Source organism: Lactuca saligna, chromosome 8 (genome assembly GCF_052625555.1).
Source record: "Lactuca saligna cultivar CGN05327 chromosome 8, ASM5262555v1, whole genome shotgun sequence".
NCBI lineage: Eukaryota > Viridiplantae > Streptophyta > Magnoliopsida > Asterales > Asteraceae > Lactuca > Lactuca saligna.
The window spans coordinates 127,559,696-127,580,349 of record NC_136424.1 but is presented as its reverse complement, the minus strand read 5'-3'; positions in this window follow the sequence as shown (position 1 = coordinate 127,580,349).

Sequence of the window (20,654 nt, the reverse complement as noted above, 5' to 3'; positions counted from 1 at the left end):
AATTAGTACCACGCTCATTACATGAGGATACTACCCATAGCTCGAGGATGATGATCTAGAGGCGCTTATGCGACATACCCCTCGTAGAGAAAATTGAAGTAGATCCGGTACTATCATATATATATATATATATATATATATATATATATGTATGTGTGTGTGTGTGTGTGGAGGATATTTGGGAGTGGCTATATCATTCTTCCCCGAGAGAGTGATATGGATGTGCCACTGTCACACCCCACTAAAGCGGAAACACAAGACGCGACAGTACAAAGGGTATCATAACAAATGTTAAAAGACAACACAAACCATAGTATTAAAAGCATTACAATTTACAATGAGTTTGAACAATTTTTAAAAAATTACAATGTATTTGGAAAAAAAACAACCCATGTAAATGTTCTTACAAATGATGTATCCCTAAGTGTCATCTTATAGATGTGTTCTAGAAAAAGCATGTAAAATGAGCAATCAACTACCGAAACAGTTGGTGAGTTCACAAGTTTACAAGATAAAAGATTTATAAGTAAAGAACTTCAGTTTTTGGAAATAAGTGTGATAATTAAAAGTTCATTGCTAAGATGAGTAAATAAAGTTCATTGTTATCATGCGAAATAAAGTTTGCTATTATCATAAGAAATAAAGTCTGATGCTAACATGAGAAAAAAAGTTCATTGTTATCATGAGAAATAAAGTTCGTTATTATCATGAGAAATAAATTTTGATGCTAACATGAGAAACAAAGTTCAATGTTATCATGAGAAATAAAGTTTGTTATTATCATGAGAAATTAAGTTTGATGCTAACATGAGAAACAAAGTTCATTGTTATCATGAGAATTAAAGTTGACTATTATCATGAGAAATAAAATTTGATGCTGACATGAGAAACAAAGTTTATTGTTTTCATGAGAAATAAAGTTCATTATTATCCTGAGAAATAAAGTTCGATGCTAACATGAGAAGCAAAGTTCATTATTATCATGAGAAATAAAGTTCGTTATTATCATGAGAAACAAAGTTCAATGCTAACATGAGAAACAAAGTTGATTGTTATCGTGAGAAATAAAGATCGATGCCAACATATGAAACAAAGTCCGTATATGCAAAGTGATCAACCTATGAGTTCACAACCCAAGCCTAATGACCGAGGGGTGCCCTCTTGAATACTATGTTTATCGCTAACATAGGGCAAAATATGGTTAAATGCACACTGCGAATTACATGAGTGAGTAGTTGTTTACCTCCTAATAGCGTTATCCATAATGAACATGGGCTTAAAAGAGTGAATGAGTTGTGTGAAATGATTCCAGGGACTTGACCGCGATACAAGCCTCGTGAATGAACAATTGCAAGCACATACATAGAAAATCACATTTGATACAATTTAAACTAAGTACAACGATCATAATTGTATAAACGACATGCTTTTCCACCCAAAATATTAAAAACCGAAAATAGGGGCCTTGAATACTGACAACTTATTTCATGATGATGTTAACGATGCCTTGAACTAAATTATGCTCGTACCACTATCGATGTTCTACAATAATGGTATACGCTAGTGAGTCTCTAATCAAAATCTAATACTAGTATACTTTATCTTATACAATAGAATTATGCCAATAATGTCTCAAAATTTTGATATTGATAGGTTACAAACATTTGTGAAATTTAGCTTTCTATAAATCAATTTTTTATATAACAAATTCAAGTGGAAATTCTCATTATGGAAATGTTAAAATTTAACATTTTAGGAGGTGTTCCAATGATTAAATATTTGTAAACTAAATCAATTTATCTCTAAATTTTACCAAACTTTTTATTTTAGTTTTGACTGAAGTCAAAGCTCTTAAGATAAATTTTCTTAAATTTTTTATTTATCTAACTATTTTTTACCCTTTTAATTCTTTGAATAATCACAAAATCATGGAAAAGTAGTAAATGATCATGACAAATTCTTATAATTTTGTAATTGTTTCATACTATCTTTGAACTGGAAAAAGTATTAAATGCCACTTTTGATCAATAAAACCTGGTTTTTGAAATTTAATTATGTTATACATCAAGAAATTCTAATTAAATAGAAAATAGCAATTAAAAATCATAAAACCTTTTATTTGTGTTCCAATTGCAGTCAAACACTTCCAAAAAAATGTTTCACCAATTTTAGATATGTATAACTATTTTTCGCATATTTAACAACTTGAATCATCACAAGTTTCTAGAAAAATAGTAAATAGTTAAGCAAAATTATTAATCTTTCTATACAAGTTGTATACAATATATATATATATATATATATATATATATATATATATATATATATATATATATATATATATATATATAGAAAAATAGTAAATAGTTAAGCAAAATTATTAATCTTTTTATACAAGTTGTATACAATATATATATATATATATATATATATATATATATATATATATATATATATAAGTTAGAAAGAATATCAAAAGTGATTTTCAAATAGTGGAGTCCGATTTTTGGATTTATGGATGTTTAATCTTAGGAAATTGGAAATAAATAGAAAACCTTAAAAATAATTCGTCAAACTTTTTGGGTAACTTATTTACAATATTTTGAAGCTAGGAAAAATGATCAATGAACTTTGTAAACTGTAAATATTAAGCAGAAAAGACAAATTGATAACAAACTTTATTTGAGATCCTATGGTAATAGAAGAGGTCTGGGAAATGTGTCATGAATTATGGATAAGTGAAACAATTTTTATCAATTTAACCTCTTAAACCTTCATTAAACCTAGGAAAAATAAGAAATATTCAAGGAAAAATCTGTAAATTTTTTTAGGGAAGTTTTATAATGTCCATAAGGTGTGAAATTTATCAAAAATAGCTTTCAACATTCACAACTATATTTTACCATTCATTTGTTCTCAACAATAACAAAATCCAAATAAATAGAAAGTGGCCATAAAAATGCATGCGCCTTTATAAATTGTCTTTATTTAAGGTGTAGGTCATCCCAAAATTTTCCCAGAATTTATTAAGCTTCAAAAGTATTTTATGTGAATTATTGCTCTATTTTCTTGAAAAAATTACAATAAATTGAGAGAAATGAGTTATTTTTTGAAAGTTTCCAGATCATCTTATTTTGTTGTTTGGATTATGAGAAAAATCAGATTTGAGCAGAAAAGGTGTTTTAGATATTTATTTATGAATAAATTATTTATAAGCATTCTTAATAATGTACTTTGATCATCAAGCCTTTAAGCTTAATGTTCACCACATGCAACATGTTTTGAAGACCATGCATGGACTAATTTTGTTGAAAATGATGTTGTTTAAAGTAAAATTAGAATGCATGTGGTTGATGAACCATAAGACTTGTAAAAACTCATATTTTTGGGTTTGACATAGGTTTTGGTCATTGGATTTCACCATCAAACAACATGCATGTTGATTTTAGGTGAAATCCTACCACCATCATCATCAAAATTGTGGGTATGAATGCATGTATTTGAACACTCATGAATAAAGGTGTAGAAGGAGAAAAAATGAAAGAAAACTTTAGATTTTTGAAGGAAAAATGAAGGAAATGTAAGGGATTTGATTTTACCTTGATGAATGACTCTTCATGATGAACATTTTTAAGTAAAATGAGGGATATTTAGCTAGAAATTCGTGGGTTTTGGGGCCAATTCATGTTGTTAAATAATGGGGGTTTTAGAGAGAAGAAATGTCACAATTGGCATTTTGCTAGGAAATTCTATTCTCATGAAACCATCATCTATTGCAAGGCTTGTACTCTAAGTGAATACTATACTCTATTCTCGTTCAAATACATCTCATATGTTTAAATAAGGGTGAAAAACCTTTGAAATCCCGGTCCAAGTTCATTATGGACTAGGATTCTCCTATTGGGCCTAAGGGACCAATAAATCATCAATTCATCAAATCTATAACATTTTGGACCATTTGGGTCTAGAATGATTCATTCTAACCCTAATGGGCCTTATTGGGCCATAACAACTCCAATTAACCTTAATAGACGTTAGAACCCACTCTTTTATACTATTGGGTCGTGAGATACCCTAAAGGCCCAATAGGCCGAAAGATTTTAGGATTAGACTCCAAAAATCCTAACTAAAGTTTAAAGGGCTCAAGCTATTCCAAGTCCTACCTTCTTTGGCCTAATTCTCGGTCCAACACAAAAGAAAGAAAAGAGAGAGAGAGAGAGAGAGAGAGAGAGAGAGAGAGATTAAACATGCATGTGCCACCTAATCTTTGCATGGTGGACTTCCATGCTTAAACCCACCATATAACAAGGAAATTACATACATCCAAGCTCACCACTTCCATATTTCCTTCCTTCTTCTCTCATCTCTCTAAATCTAGGCCAAAGGCCTCTTTCTTCACCATCTCTTTTTCCTTTCAAATACTTTCAAGACTCTCTCAAGAACTCCTCTCGACTCCTCTAAATTTTTGAGATTTGTGGGTAGTTTCAAGAGGATCTTCAACTAGATCATCATCTTTGGTAAGTTGTGCTTATATGTATGATTTAACTTCTTTATCTCTTCAAATATCTCATCTTACATCCATATATTTGTGGATTATGTTCTTAGAACCATCTAGGTTCAAGATCTACTCAAGAAAGTTTGCTAGGATCAAAAATCTTCTTCCACTTCTTCATCAAAACCGATCCATCACCCCAAGATGAGTTCATACCCCTTGTTTTCGGTTTTCATATGATTTTCGGGGAGAATATAAGTGTAACGATGTAATTTTCAAAACAAAATTTTCATTTTTCAACAACCAAATTTTTCATATGTAAAACATTCTCAAAAGTATTCCACAATAGTTATCAATTTAAAACATATCCCAAGATCACAAATCAAATCTTCTCTCTGTGTGTATGGGTCACGCCGGTGCCTTACCACGGTCCTCGCTAGTACCTGAAACACATAACATAACAACTATAAGCATAAATGCTTAGTGAGTTCCCCAAATACCACTTACACACATACGCCTTTCCAGGCCATACTCTACACGACCTTCCGGTCCATGTGTCTCAGGGGACTTCAGTCCCAGTCCCAGTAGACCTTCCGGTCCTACTCATACTGACCTTCTGATCCATGTTATAATGCCTTCCGGCTCATATCATACATAGCATACATATCACATATATAACGCATATAGAACATGCAACGCATAGCATACAATACATGCATCGCATAGTATACAAGACCTTCCGGTCACACATAGGTACCTTTCCGGGTACAGTATAGTGAGAAGACTCACCTCGGGTAACTCGGTAACTCAGAAATCTCGGACTCTGTGAGATAACATCTAGCCTCTGCCTAACCATAACAAACACTTCTCATTATTAAATTTCCCCAAGGCTAGACTCTTTCCTTTCCTATCATTCTCAGAGGGGGGAAAAGACCATTTTACCCCTCCCATGGCTCAAATACCCTAAAGTTGACCAAACCCTAAAAGTCAACAAAAGCCAACCCTCCGGGTTACGCTACGCATACCAAACATGTACGCTGGCCATACCCGGTGCCTTCACAGGATCGGGGTGCGCCACCCCCTACGCTACACGTACTGGAATTACGCCCAGCGTAAATCCCAGTTCAGCCATATTGAGTATTTTGGTCTTAAACGGTTAAGACAAGAACTCAAATTCCAGATCTGACTTCCCTAAGGGTCCTTACTCCATAAAGTCAAAGCCTTTAAGCCTTTCATGGCTGTAAAGATCATCTATCACTCAAAACACCTTTCCTCTTTCCACATTAAGACCCTAACTCATGCATTACTTAATATCCACGACCAAGATTGGATTTTTATGAATCCTCAACACATATTACACTGGGAAAGGACAGATCTAAGCTCATGGAGACTCTTTACACACAAAGTCTCCACCTTTGAACCAAAAATCCTAAAAATGGGTCCATAAAGCAAAACTCATGAAATGCAAGGAAAGCTTTGAGCTTTTTACCTCAAAAAGGATCTCCAAGCTCTATAGAACTCGGATCTACTCTTGCTCTCCAACTTCTAGCTCCAACAATGGCTTCCTCTTCTCCTTCTTCACCTTAAAAAGGCTCCTTTAAGATTAACAACACACACACAAGCTCAAAACGGGTTTTCAGCTCTCTTAGGGTTCACTCACTGAGGTATGGTGGATGGGGTAAAGGACTTAACGTTCCTTTTATAGTGCATAAGCCAATATTTAGGGTTTGCATCTGGGCACATTACGCCCACCGTAACCCTGGGTACGCCCAGTGTACCCAGGCGAGTCCGCGTCTAAAATAAGCACGTGAGTACGTGCGGCATACGCTTCATTACGCCTAGCGTACTCACGTATCCAACATACAACTTTAAGGGACTCATCTTGCCAACTCTCAAAATAGAAGGGTCATAAATCTTACCTAAATTTCGGGCTGTTACAATTCTCCCCCACTAGAACTAGACTTCTCCCTTGAAGTCTCATGCTGCAAACAACTCTGGATGCTACTCCCGCATCTCTGACTCCGGCTCCCAGGTCAACTCGTACCCTCTCCGATGTTGCCACTGGACCTACACCAAGGGAACTTCCTTGTTCCTCATAACCTTGGTCTTTAGATCGATAATCTCAACGAGCCTCTCTACGTAGTTCAAGCCCGCATCCACTTGAATGTCCTCCAGCAGTACCACTGTCGACTCGTCGGCTATACACTTCCTCAACTGTGACACGTGGAAGGTATCATGAATCTGCCACACCACCGCAGCAGCTCCAACCGATATGCAACCCTGCCTACCCTCGCGACTACCCTGAACGGACCAATATACTGGGGACCCAACTTGTCTGACACCTCCTCCCATACAACAGCTCAAAGGGTGGCATACCAATGCTTGAGTGATGGATGTTGTTATAGGAAAACTCAGCCAAGAGCAAATACGTGTCCCAACTCCCGCCGAAATCCAGCACACATGCCCGAAGCATGTCCTCGAGCGTCTGAATCGTCTACTCGCTCTGTCCGTCAGTCTGTGGGTGGTATGCGGTAGTAAAATGCAGCCTCGTACCCAATTCCTCATGAGATTTCTTCCAAAATATGGAAGTGAAACGCACATCTCGATTTGAGACAATTGAGATCGATACTCCATGTCGCGATACCACCTCCCTAACATACAACTCTGCCAGCCTCTCCGCAGAAGAGCTCTCACTGATGGCAAGGAAGTGAGCGCTCTTCGTCAACCTGTCCACAATCACCCAAAGTGCATCGACACCCTAGTAGTCCTTGGAAATTTGGTGATAAAATCCATGGTATTCTGTTCCCACTTCCTCTCGAGAATCTCTAACGGCTGCAAATTACCATGCGGACGCTGGTGCTTGGCCTTAACCTTGCGACAGGTCAATCACCTCTCTACGAACCATGCAACATCCCTCTTCATACAAAGCCACCAATAGTCCTTCTTCGGGTCCAGATACATCTCAGTGGCCCCGAGGTGGATCGAGAACTTCGATCTATACACCTCCTTCGTCAATATGGTACGCATTCCGCCCAAAAATAGTACCTAAACCCGACCCTGAAGGTCATAAGTCCTCGACTATCGGTAACAAACTCCGATACCTGCCCGATCACTCGCTCCCTTTTTCAATTTCCCGGTCTCACGGCCTCCGCCTGGGCCCCTCGAATGGTGTCCCACACCGGAGTCATCACTGTCAATCTCATGCAAACATCTCATAGTAGGGCGCTCTCCACCCTACGACTCAGGGCATCGGCTACAACGTTAGCCTTGCCCGGATGGTACAGGATCTCGCAGTCGTAATCCTTTACCACATCCAACCATCTCCTCTGGCGCATATCAGGTTGGGCTGATCCATCAAGTACTTCAAGCTCTTGTGGTCTGTGTATATGGTACACCGAACCCCGTACAGATAGTGACACCAGATCTTGAGAGTGAACATCACCGCCCCCAACTCCAAATCATGGGTGGGAAACCTCGCCTCATGAGGCTTCAGCTGCCTCAATGCATATGCTATCACATGCCCCCTCTGCATAAGCACCACTCCCAACCCTGATATCGATGCATCACAGTACATCACGAAATCCTCCATCCCTTCCGGGAGAGCGAGCACCGGGGCTTCGCACAATCTCTGGCAAAGTGTATCGAAAGAGGCCTGCTACTCTGGGCCCCATGAAAAAGCAACACCCTTCCGGGTCAACTTGGTGAGTGGCATGGCGATCTTGGATAAATCCCTGATAAATCTCCGATAATAGCCGGCCAATCCTAGAAAGCTCGTGATCTCGGTGGGCGATCTCGACACCTCCCACTTCATGACCGCCTTAATCATGGCCGGATCGACCAAAATCCCATTCTGGTTGACAAGATGCCCCAAGAACTGGACCCCTCGTAACTAGAACTCGCACTTGGAGAATTTGGCATAAAGCCTCTCCGATCTCAGAAATTGAAGGATCTCCCTCAAATGCTCCTCATGTTGTTCTCTAGTTCTCGAATACACCAAATTATCATCAATGAACACGATCACCGACCGATCCAGCATCGGCCTGAACACCCTGTTCATGAGATTCATGAACGTTGTTGGTGCATTGGTGAGCCCAAAACGCATCACCACGAACTCGTAATGCCCATAACGAGTTATGAACGCCATATTCTGGATAACTTCATCCCGAACCCTCATCTGATGATAACCCGACCTCAAGTCTATCTTGGAGAACCAAGACACCCCTGCAAGTTATCGAATATATCATCGATCATCGGTAACGGATAACGGTTCTTGACCGTCAACTTTTTCAACTCCCGGTAATCAATGCACATCCGGTGTGAACCATCCTTTTTCTTGATAAAAAGGATCAGCGCTCCCCAAGGTGAGCTACTCGGTCGAATAAACCCCTTCCATAGCAGCTCCTGAAGTTGCGAGGATAACTCCTGCATCTCTGGCGGTGCGAGGATATAAGGCGCCTTGGTGATAGGTGCTGCTCCCAGAATCAAATCGATACGGAACTCCATTTTCCTCTCGGGAGGCACACCCGGCAATTCCTCGGGAAAACATCCGGGAACTCGCACACTATCGAAACCTCATCAATCGAACTTGGCCTCCCAGCGGCCACTCGCGTGTGCATCACATAGGCTACGAATCCCTTCCAGCCCTGCTGTAAACTCTGTCTCGCCCTAGCAGCCGAACAAAATGCTGACCCACATCGGGTTCCCTTGCCGTACACCGTAAGTACTCCCCTGCTAGGGTATCGTATCATCACCACAGTCTATAACAGCTCCAAATAGGCTCAACCATTCCATGCCAACTATAACACATACGTCCCACATCGCAATCGGGACCTGATCTATCGGGAACTCCACACCGAAGTTCTCAAGGATACATCCTCGAATCACATCCGTAGCTTACACCGCTCGCTCGTCAGCTATAGAAACTCGCAAAGGTCGAATCAACGCCTCTCATTGGATACTAATGTGCTGACTAAATGCCAAGGAAACAAATGACCTATTCACACCCGATTCAAATAACACCAAAGCAGGTACAGAATTCACAAGAAAAGTACCTACGCATATCATCATATAAGCATAATATCTCAACTCAAAAAAATAAATAAAGAATACATACCAGCCACAACATCGGGTGATGCGCGGACCTCCTCTGCAGTCAATTGGAAAGCTCTCCCACAAGCCTTCAGTGCCTCGGCCTTCACTGGCGGAACCTCGGTAACCCTAGCAGCAAGTGCAGATCCCTGTGTTGACCCCTGGTGCAACTGCGGACACTCGGCCTTTCAATGGCTAGTTTGGTTGCAATGAAAGCAAACCATAAATCCCTTGGGGCAATCCTTGGTGATATGCCCCTCCTTGCCATATTTGTAGCAAGCACCAGAACAACAGACCCCCTCATGTCCCTTGCCGCACTTTCCGCAAGTGCGGCCCTTCTGGCCTTCAGTCCTCGAATCAGCGGACTTGGTCCGCTTGGCTTCCGGCTGAGATTGAGTCGGCCGCCAATCCATCCTCTGAGACTTTTCCTCCTCCCTGACCTGAGTCTACAACTCAATCTCCCTCTTTCGGGCATTTTCCTGTAGCTCAGCAAATGTCTGGTGCGTTGAGTTCGACACGAACTCCCGAATGTCTCTCCTCAGAATGCCCACATACCGGCTCATACGTTCCTACTCAGTAGACACCTGCTCAGGGCAGAACATCGCCCTCTCATGAAACTTCCTCGTAATCACAGTGACCGAATCAGTACCTTGCTTGAGGGTCAAGAACTCCTGAACCAACTGTTCCCTTTCCACCGGGGGAACATACTCATCTCTGAACATGGTGGTGAACCTCTCCCAGGTCATCCCTGAGATCTCTGCAACTGTAAAGCTTGCCGTCACGAACTTCCACCAGTCCTTCGCTCTCAAGCGAAGCTGGTTCAACGCGACCCGAACCCTCAGATGCTCCGGACATAAACACGTATAGAAGCATCCCTCAATATCAGCAATCCATCTCATCGCAGCGATCAGATCCTGCATCCCATCAAACTCAGGTGGTTTCGTGTTGCTGAACTCCCGAAACAACAACGAGTCACCTCCCTGAGGCCTGGCAGCAACCACAGCTACGGTAGTTGCAGCGGCTGCAGCCTCATTCACCGTGGCGTACCACTCATCGAAAGTCTCAATTAGTGTGGTCTTGATAGACCCAAACATCTATGGAATCTCAGCCCTGATCACCGCCGCCACCTCATCGTGGATCATCTAACAAAGCTCCTCGTCACTCATACTGCTCGCCTCAGGTCTGTGGTGTGTCCCAACCATAATGTATCTGAAATATAACATAATAATATCAAAGACTCGCTCGAGCATGCTCGCACTCAATAACTCGACCCTACTTGTTCCTTAGTACCCAACGGATTCTTACTTAAAGTGCACACTGCTCCGGTGTCTTCGGTAGTATGGGCCCTTATACTACCATCTACACCGCATCAGTATTCACCCTAAGTCCTCCTCCTTGGATCCCAGATCACAAGGACTCTATATCTCACTGGCATAGGCTACCCTTCGGTAGACCTCTTATCAACCCATCACTGGTACCTACTCGCTCTCAAGCATCACATAGCAGCACAGTCCTTCCTAGGCTAAGGCATCAAAAAATCAGGCCACTCAAGTCCTAATATGAATACCTAGCCAACTCCATTATGCATAACATAACATATCATATCTCATAACATATAGCGTAAGGGCATTTTGGGGATTCACCGTTCGGGTGCTGGCTGACCGTACAAACTGCTCCGCTCTGGTTGTCTCAAAACTTCTTTCTCTCTTAGAAAAAACTTAGTTTTATCATTCGAAACTTTTCTCAAATCCTCAATTTGAGTTCAGATGCACCCGAAGGTGCATCCGAGTCCCTCAAACCAAGGCTCTGATACCAACTTGTAACGATGTAATTTTCAAAAAAAAAAATCATTTTTCAACAACCAAAATTTTCATATATAAAACATTCTCAAAAGTATTCAACAATAGTTATCAATTCAATTCATATCCCAAGATCACAAATCAAATCTTCTCTCTGTGTGTATGGGTCACGCCGGTGCCTTACCACGGTCCTCGCTAGTACCTGAAACACATAACATAACAACTATAAGCATAAATGCTTAGTGAGTTCCCCAAATACCACTTACACACATACGCCTTTCCAGGCCATACTCTACACGACCTTCCGGTCCATGTGTCTCAGGGGACTTCCGTCCCAGTCCCAGTAGACCTTCCGGTCCTACTCATACCGACCTTCCGGTCCATGTTATAATGCCTTCCGGCCCATATCATACATAGCATACATATCACATACATAATTCATACAGAACATGCAACGCATAGCATACAATACATGCATCGCATAGCATACAAGAGCTTCTGGTCACACACAGGTACCTTTCCAGGTACAGTATAGTGAGAAGACTCACCTCAGGTAACTCGGTAACTCGAAAATCTCGGACTCTGTGAGGTAAGATCTAGCCTCCGCCTAACTATAACAAACACTTCTCATTATTACATTTCCCCAAGGCTAGACTCTTTCCTTTACTATCATTCTTAGAAGAGGAAAAGACCATTTTACCCCTCTCATGGCTCAAATACCCTAAAGTTGACCAAACCCTAAAAGTCAACAAAAGTCAACCCTCCGAGTTACGTTGCGCATACCAAACATGTACGCTGGCCGTACCCGGTGCCTTCACAGAATCAGGGTGCGCCACCCCCTACGCTGCGCGTATTGGAATTATGCCCAGCGTAAATCCCAGTTCAGCTATATTGAGTATTTTGGTCTTAAACGGTTAAGACAAGAACTCAATTCCAGATCTGACTTCCCTAAGGGTCCTTACTCCATAAAGTCAAAGCCTTTAAGCCTTGTATGGCTGTAAAGATCATCTATCACTCAAAACACCTTTCCTCTTTCCAGATTAAGACCCTAACTCATGCATGACTTAATATCCACGACCAAGATTGGATTTTTGTGAATCCTCAACACATATTACACTGGGAAAGGCCAGATCTAAGCTCATGGAGACTCTTTGCACACAAAGTCTCCACCTTTGAACCAAAAACCCTAAAAATGGGTCCATAAAGAAAAACTAATGAAATTCAAGGAAAGCTTTGAGCTTTTTACCTCAAAAAGGAGCTCTAACCTCTATAGAACTCGAATCTACTCTTGCTCTCCAACTTCTAGCTCCAACAATGGATTCCTCTTCTCCTTCTTCACCTTAAAAAGGCTCCTCCAAGCTTAAGAACACACACACAAGCTCAAAACAGGTTTTCTGCTCTCTTAAGGCTCACTCACTGAGGTATGGTGGTTGGGGTAAAGGACTTAACATTCCTTTTATAGTGCACAAGCCAATATTTAGGGTTTGCATTTGGGCACATTATGCCCAGCGTAACCCTTGGTACGCCCAGCGTACCCAGGCGAGTCCGCGTCCAAAATAAGTGCGTGAGTACACGGCGTACGCTTCATTACGCCCAGCATACTCACAAATCCAACATACAACTTTAAGGGACTCATCTTGCCAACTCTCAAAATAGAAGGACCATAAAGCTTATCTGAATTTCGGGCTGTTACAACAAGTTTCTTTGTGTAGATCTATGTGTATATGCATGACTATGTGTGTTTTCCATGAATTATTTGGTGATTATGTGTTGATTACTTCATTAATCTAAAAATATGTTAAGAACTTGAATATTATCACTTGGATCTTCATAAGAACCTTGAGAAAAGTATGTTTTATCACATATATTACATATAAACTTGTAGATCTGGGAATTATACACTTAAAATAGCAAAAATGAGTGTTGTGCTCAAAGATCTATAACTTATACTCAAAAATCAGGTTGTGACCGGAAAGTTTTAGCCCAATCTCGAACTGTTTTGACCCCCTTAATGGTAATACTTTTCAAAACTGTTTTACATGCTCAAATTTCAGGTTTATAACTTTAAAATGACAACTCTCACGTTTTCATACTATTTTTCTACAATCTTTGGCGAATTTAACAAAACTGCCTATCATACTTGAAATAATTTCGGACCAACCTGTGAAGGTGAGTAATTTCACACTAGTTTGAGGCCATCAAAAATCATGAGAAAAATTGTGAGCATAGTAGACAAAACTTCCAAACTTCCAGAATTTACGGATCCAAATTTCAACTTACGATGATTTTTCTATGAATTTTCCAACAACTAGGTCAGAAAAGCCCAAAACCATAAAAATGTGTGTTTTCACAAAAATCAAGCCAAAAACGATACTTTTGACAAAAATGGACTTATGTAACGCCCGTAGATCCGGGTTAGTCAATTTAGAGGCAATAATGAAAAAGACTTTTTGACCAAAGACTATTTAGAATAAATAATCTTAACCAAGTTGTGGAATATGTCACAAGGTTTCCGTACATATAAAGAACGCCGAAATCCGAGTTATAACGAAGAAGTTATGGCCCGTCGAAGTTTTACAACAAAACCAGCACGACACCGGGAAGCGTAGTGAATTTATGATAGAGAGAGAGATTTATCCTTAGAAATCTAAACAAAAGTCGTAGAATATGTTAAACTAAGAGCATCGATAAAAAGAACTCCCAAATTTGACTTCGTATGAGGAAGTTATGATTTTTCTAAGATTCGGCTTAGCGGTGCACGGCCCGAAACTCGAATTTTAGTTCGAGCGGTTTTTGGCTTATGCGACCTAAATGAGAGTTGAAGATCTCATTAATACGAACTCAACGGTAAAAAGACAGACGAAAACGGAGTCCGTATGAAGGAGTTACGAATTCTTCGCGGTCGTTTAGCAGTCTAATCTCCTCCTACTGTTAAATTTAAGAGCAGTCAAGAATTAGACGATGGAGTCTAAATGAAAGTTGTAGATCTTGTTTTTAGCTATGTGTGGAAAAAAAGAACGTCGAAAACGGAGCTCGTATGCGAGAGTTATGATTTCGGGAGGCTGCTGTGCGAAATCGGGTGACGTGGCGCAATGCTGGTCGTTGCTTCCTCCCCAAGGCTAGCCACCAGATGGTGACACTTGGCCTGGAACTTGATGAGTTTGAGGACAACTCTACGAGTTTTTGGCTTTTCCAGCCTATAAAAAGGGAGCCGGGGCACCCTCATTTCTCACACCTTTCCCTACTTCTTTCTCTCTCTAGTTTCTCTCTCTAGCCTCCCTAACCCCCCTAAAAGCCTAGGTAAACCCCCTAGCACCCGAAGGAAGCCCCGAGGCTCCCGGAGTCCCGAGAAAAGAGCCTTTCGGCTCGGGAACGCTGCTCCAGCGGAGCCCGGTTTTCTTTAAAACCCACTGTAAGTGAGCTTTGCCTACCCTATCTTTTGTATAGCTTATGTTTTAATATAGTAACGTTATTAGAGAATTATAATGAGTATTTGGGATATTATTATGAGTTATATAAGATTGTTTCTTAATGCTTATATAATAGTAATAATATCTACACTATTAATTAGTCGCGGTTAACATTAGACTAAACTCTAGTGGTAATGATACTAGATTTTGTTCGAGGGAAATTGTTTTAACAGTAAAGAAGTGTTGTCCGAGTACCAAGTCATCACCTTTCAAGTGAGTGCATAGTTACTTTCATCTTACACATAGGTATGAAGTATTTTATATAAATTACGTGTTATTTTTGCATATTATCTGAGTACTTGTTGTCTATGCTAAATGAACGATTTTATACATATTTTAAATGATTTAAACTGTATATGTATTTTATATCTACGATAATGTTGGGGTAAACATGGGTAGATATAATAGATGGAATATGAGTTGAATGATGAGTTGAGAGGTGTTATAGACCACGAGGTGAGGGTGAGAGGTGGACAATGTGAGAAGCCTTTTTCCCAAATGATGGCCCCGTCATTCATCAGAGTATGGATGACAACCACGGACTATTCTAGACAGTCCAGTGGAACACTAGCAGGCTCGCAACCTGTAGGTGTTGTGAACGACATGTTCACTCGGTGTACTCTAAACCTTGGTGACCATGCAGACTTGGTACCTAAACCTTGGTGACCATGAAGACTTGGTGCCTAAACCTTGGTGATCATGCCAACTTGATGCCTAAGCCCTGGCGACTATGCAGGCTTACTACCCATTGTGTAAACCGTGGCAACGATGGAATTCTTGTCGATTCCTTAGGATAATCCTTAGGAATGAATGAACGAGGAATAACTGATTCTTAGGGTAGATCCTTAAGAGTAATGAAGATAATGGGGATGGGTAATTGGGTTGATTGTTTGATTGTTTAAAATAATAATTATATAATTGTGGGTTGAAAACCCTATGTACTCACCAGGTTTCCCAACCTGACCCACTCAGTTTATTTATATCACAGGTGTCGATATGAAGTGACATTACACCGAAAGATTTAAAGAGATGTAGATCACTAGTGTAAATAAATGTAAGTTCTGTTTATGCTTATGTTTCTGTATTAACGATGACATCCCAAACGTTTTAAAATGAATAAAATACGTTTCTTCGAAAATGATTTAATAACGTATTTATCGTGTTTTTCTGGGAACAAATTCCGCAACATTTTTATTAAAAGAAGAACTCTGGTTTTTATAAAGCATAAACAAAATCGGTCTTTTCTGGCCGTGAAAAGGGGGATGTCATAGCTTAGAATGTTATTTTTACCATAAACTAGTCGTCAACACAAGTTTTGAACAAAATGAAGTCTAAAGTGTTATTCTTACAAAAATCGGGCCTTAATTGTAAATTTTTAGCTTATTAGGCCAAGAACGTCATTTTTACAAAAGTGGGCTTTTATGCTATTTTAGTGAATACTTGAACAAAACCAACAATAAACTAACAAACGGATTAATTTGATCATTTTATAGGTTGTTCAGCCTTAGTGGCCCATTTTTATGTGTGATAGGTCATGTATACTATTTATATGTTTATTGGGCCTCATTTACCCATTAACATTTGCGACGGACCTTGGATACTATTTGTGTGCTATTTGGGCCTGTGAATACCTTATATGTGAAATGGGCCTTAGTTGTCCTTTCATATATATATTTCGGGCCCATGTTATATAATTTCATTCCAATTTGGGCATTTAAATGACTTACATGTTTAGCGATGCCTTAGTGGTTCACTTACATGGTTCATTGGGCCTGGAATGAGATTATATCTTTCCTCGCGTAAATTCGATTAAGGATCTAGTGAGTTTTGTCGGTTGGCACCTATTAAGTGTACGATCGTAACCTGTAGTTATAACCAGAGTCTCTCGGATGGAGAGCGGGGATTGGTGTATAGATCTATATGGGGATGACACCCCACACCTGAGTTGTTCGCTACAGTTAGACTAACTCAGTCTAGGGTGATGAAAACCTTATAATCAAAAATCAAAACCGGCATCCAACAACGCCAAGACAGGCGAAGTTGTCATTATTTAGTATGGTTATGACGAATCACTTAGAGGAATTAACGTTATGAAGTTTACGGAAGACCATTCTCTTTTCTCTTGGATTACGCGGAAACATTCTCGTACTGGTACTCAACCTCGGGGGTTGGTATGGCAGCTTTCTCTTTTTTACGGACAACATTGGGTTGTCTGGGAACATTCTATTTACATGCTCTTTACATTCTCTCTACATTCTCTTTACCCTTTTAGTCAAATAAACAATAACATACATGCATTAATACAAGATCTGACACAAACACACTAAACAGTTTGCAGAAAATATAGGATTTTCTGGTTGTTTTTAAAGTTATACAAATCATTTTCACAAACATGCTTATGAACTCACCAACATTTTTATGTTGACCATTTTCAAAATAACTTGTATTCTCAGGAAACCGTTGAAGCATGATGAACAAAACAAACTAATGGATATTGTGTTATATTTTGTTTCATCATACCCTTACTATTTTGGCATGTAATATTCAAATACAATACTCGATGTAAACAATGAATGTTGTTATATTACATGTTTGATGATGATGATGTTATGTTTCAATTATATTCACTGTAATGATATTTCAAGATGAAGTCACACACAAGCCCCCGGACGTTTCCGTCGTGTGGTCCGGGGGTGTGACAAGAAAAGGGAGAGAAAAAGAGATTTTGTCTCTCTTGATATCTCATCTCTCTCGTCATCTCTTTGGAATTTTACTCCACCAAAATCATATACCAAACTGTGCAGAGGTATCTTGATTTGTGAAGAATAGTGTGTATAAATCTCTCCCGCATATTATTCTTCTATGTTCGTCATTTCTAGAGAGAAGGAAGAGAGAAAAGTTTAGAGAAAGAAGTAGAGAGGTGCAGTATGGGAATGAGTAAAATGATTAAGATTTTTGGCGAGAGGTGTTTAGGGAGGAGAGATGGCCGAAATTTTGAAGTTATGAGGGATTTTCGTTTTTATCTTTTTTTTTATAATACATTCCTCATTTTTTTTAATAAATTTTCTCCTAAGTTTTATAAGATGTGCATTTTAAGTGAAATTTGTTCATAACTCTTGAGTTTTTAGCTTGTAAAATAAGATTAAATGCTAATGAATTAAAATTTATTCCCTCAATTATATTTCCACATTTTAAATATGCTAGGATGATATTATAAGCTTCATAATCATTTTTATAGAATTTTTATATTAGATTATAAAATTAATGTTTTTAGAGCTTTTATGGTTTTGGGATTTAATAAATCTTTGAATATCAAAATAAATTGAATTTTTGAGAGTTCAAATTATTTTGGAGTTTCATAACTCTTTTCCAATTAGAAATAATGTTAAAATTTTGTTTTTGTTGGATTATTGGCATTTCTATGTAGTGATTCTGATATTCAAGTGAAATTGAAAAACCATGTATACTAGTTCTAGTTTTCAACTTTGACATATGATCATATGAGACTCTGACCAATATTCTACTTCTAGGTTAAGTTTATGATATATCTATATGAATGTGCAATGATGCTCGAGTCAAGAAATGACCCGAATTTGATACTCACTACAGTTAAAGTAGTTGTAGAATTCACATATCAATGTGAAATCTAAGTACACTATCCCTTGTTTCTAATTGTTTCCAAGTTTCTAGTAGGTCATGACTTATCTTCTAGCTACCAAGTTTGGCATGTGTCGTGCCTATACGTGCAACTATGTTTAGTCAAATCTAGAACCGACTCAAATTTTGACGATTGTCACGACCACACTCTCCTGTAACTAAAGTGGCAGAGTATGACCCCTGGATTCCTAGATGTAACGCCCGAAAGTTAGGCTAGATATTAAGGGGATAATAATAATAATAATAAATATTTGTTTTATCAAATAATTCAAATCCTCAAATAGCATAAATTTTCTTCATATGCATATGCATTACAGGTTATATAAATACTTATTTATTATATACGTGTTATATAGACAAATATTATGGGTATGTAACATTTGTATAAATCTTGTTATAAACTTAGAGTGATAAAACAACATTTTTAAATAGAAGATTATTTAGGATAAATAATCTTAACGAAAATTATAACGATTGTAAAATTTAAAACTATATAAGATGTATTTGGTCTAAATACATTTAAGGGTGAACCCACGTAGCGAAACAATAATTTTTCCGTTACAGCCATTTTTCGATCGATAATAATTGATCAGGTACTTTTTACGACGTTACTTATTGATTATAAATTTGTATAAGATTTTATTATAAAGTGTATAATGATTTTATTAATAAATAGTTAAGGGGCTATAGTGTAACTTGAAGGATATATTGTGTTAATACAAGAATAACTGAGGGCCCATAAATATAACAATAATTTGTAAATTGCAAACCAACATACGTGTAAGAAATATAAGAAATGTCGTACATATTTTATTAATTAAAAATAACATGCGTTGTTTAAATATGTGATCATACAATAAAAAAGGCATTACGTGTTTATTTAGAGGGACATGTGTTAACTCTTGAGATATCGTGTCAATAATGCTTATGATTAAGCCTTTAGATTGTACAGAGGATAATCAAATTTTAAGTATAAATAGGCTAATGATCAAATACCGCTACTAGAAGGTAACTCACCTTGTAGTTGTTGCTGATCTGTGTGGGAATGGTCTGTCTGCTGCTGCTACTCCGGAAATCCTCCGACTGCAATTCCCACCCAACACTTAGTCAAATATTGCTAACCGCCTTCAGGGTAAATTGTCCATTTACCCTTAACAAGTCATGAGTCAAGTCACGGTCAACTGCCAGTTGACCAGACTCGCCGAGTTGGCTTGCCAACTCGCCGAGTCCCTTTGTCTATACCCAAGGCCAATAGTCCTTCATCCTACTCGCCAAGTTGTATGAACAAATCGCCGAGTTCACCTTCATCCAAAGAACACTCTAAGCTGTGACTCGCTGAGTTGTATGAACAACTCGCTGAGTTGTTCTTGAGACAAGAAGATTGCCATGTACTCGCTGATTCATGGCATTGACTCGCCGAGTGACTTCATGAGTGAGTCTAGCTTCCAACCCACTGAGTCACACCCAATGACTCATTACTCCCACCCGCCAATGCGAAAAAAAAGGGAAACTGGGGGACTCGTGACTCGACTCGCCGAGTAGGCCACATGCAGTTACTATACACTCGATTTTTCTTGAATCCACTTCATGCCATTCATAGATATGGGTTTCTAGGGCATGGATTACACGTAAAGTCTCCAACTTTATGTGTAAATATTCACCAATGAAGGTTCTAGGGCTCAAAGTGCACCAAAAGGGGTAGATCTAGGGCTTTCATGCAATATGACTCCATAAAGGCAGTAGATCCAAGCTCCAGGGACTAAATCATGCCTGGATCTAGAGGCTAACAACTTATTACAACCCACAATGCACAAACAAGCTTGGGGAATGGCTTAAGCAGGACTTTCATGAAGCTAATAGAGACTACAAGCTTGAAAACAGAGGGGAAACGAGCTATACCTCAAGGAAAATGTTGAGATGACACAAGGATGCTTGGCCTCCTTCTCCTCTTCTTGATCTACTCTTCTTTCTCCTCAAAATCTTCAAGAACACACCAAAACACTTCAATCTCACAAGGAATAAGGGTATAAACGATGATGGGAGCTCTGAGGGTGAAGGGGGCGAGCTTAGGGGTGGAGAAGAGGGTTTAAATAGGGTGCAAACCCTTGAAATTTAGGGTTTCATCAAACAGCAGGGACTCGCCGAGTC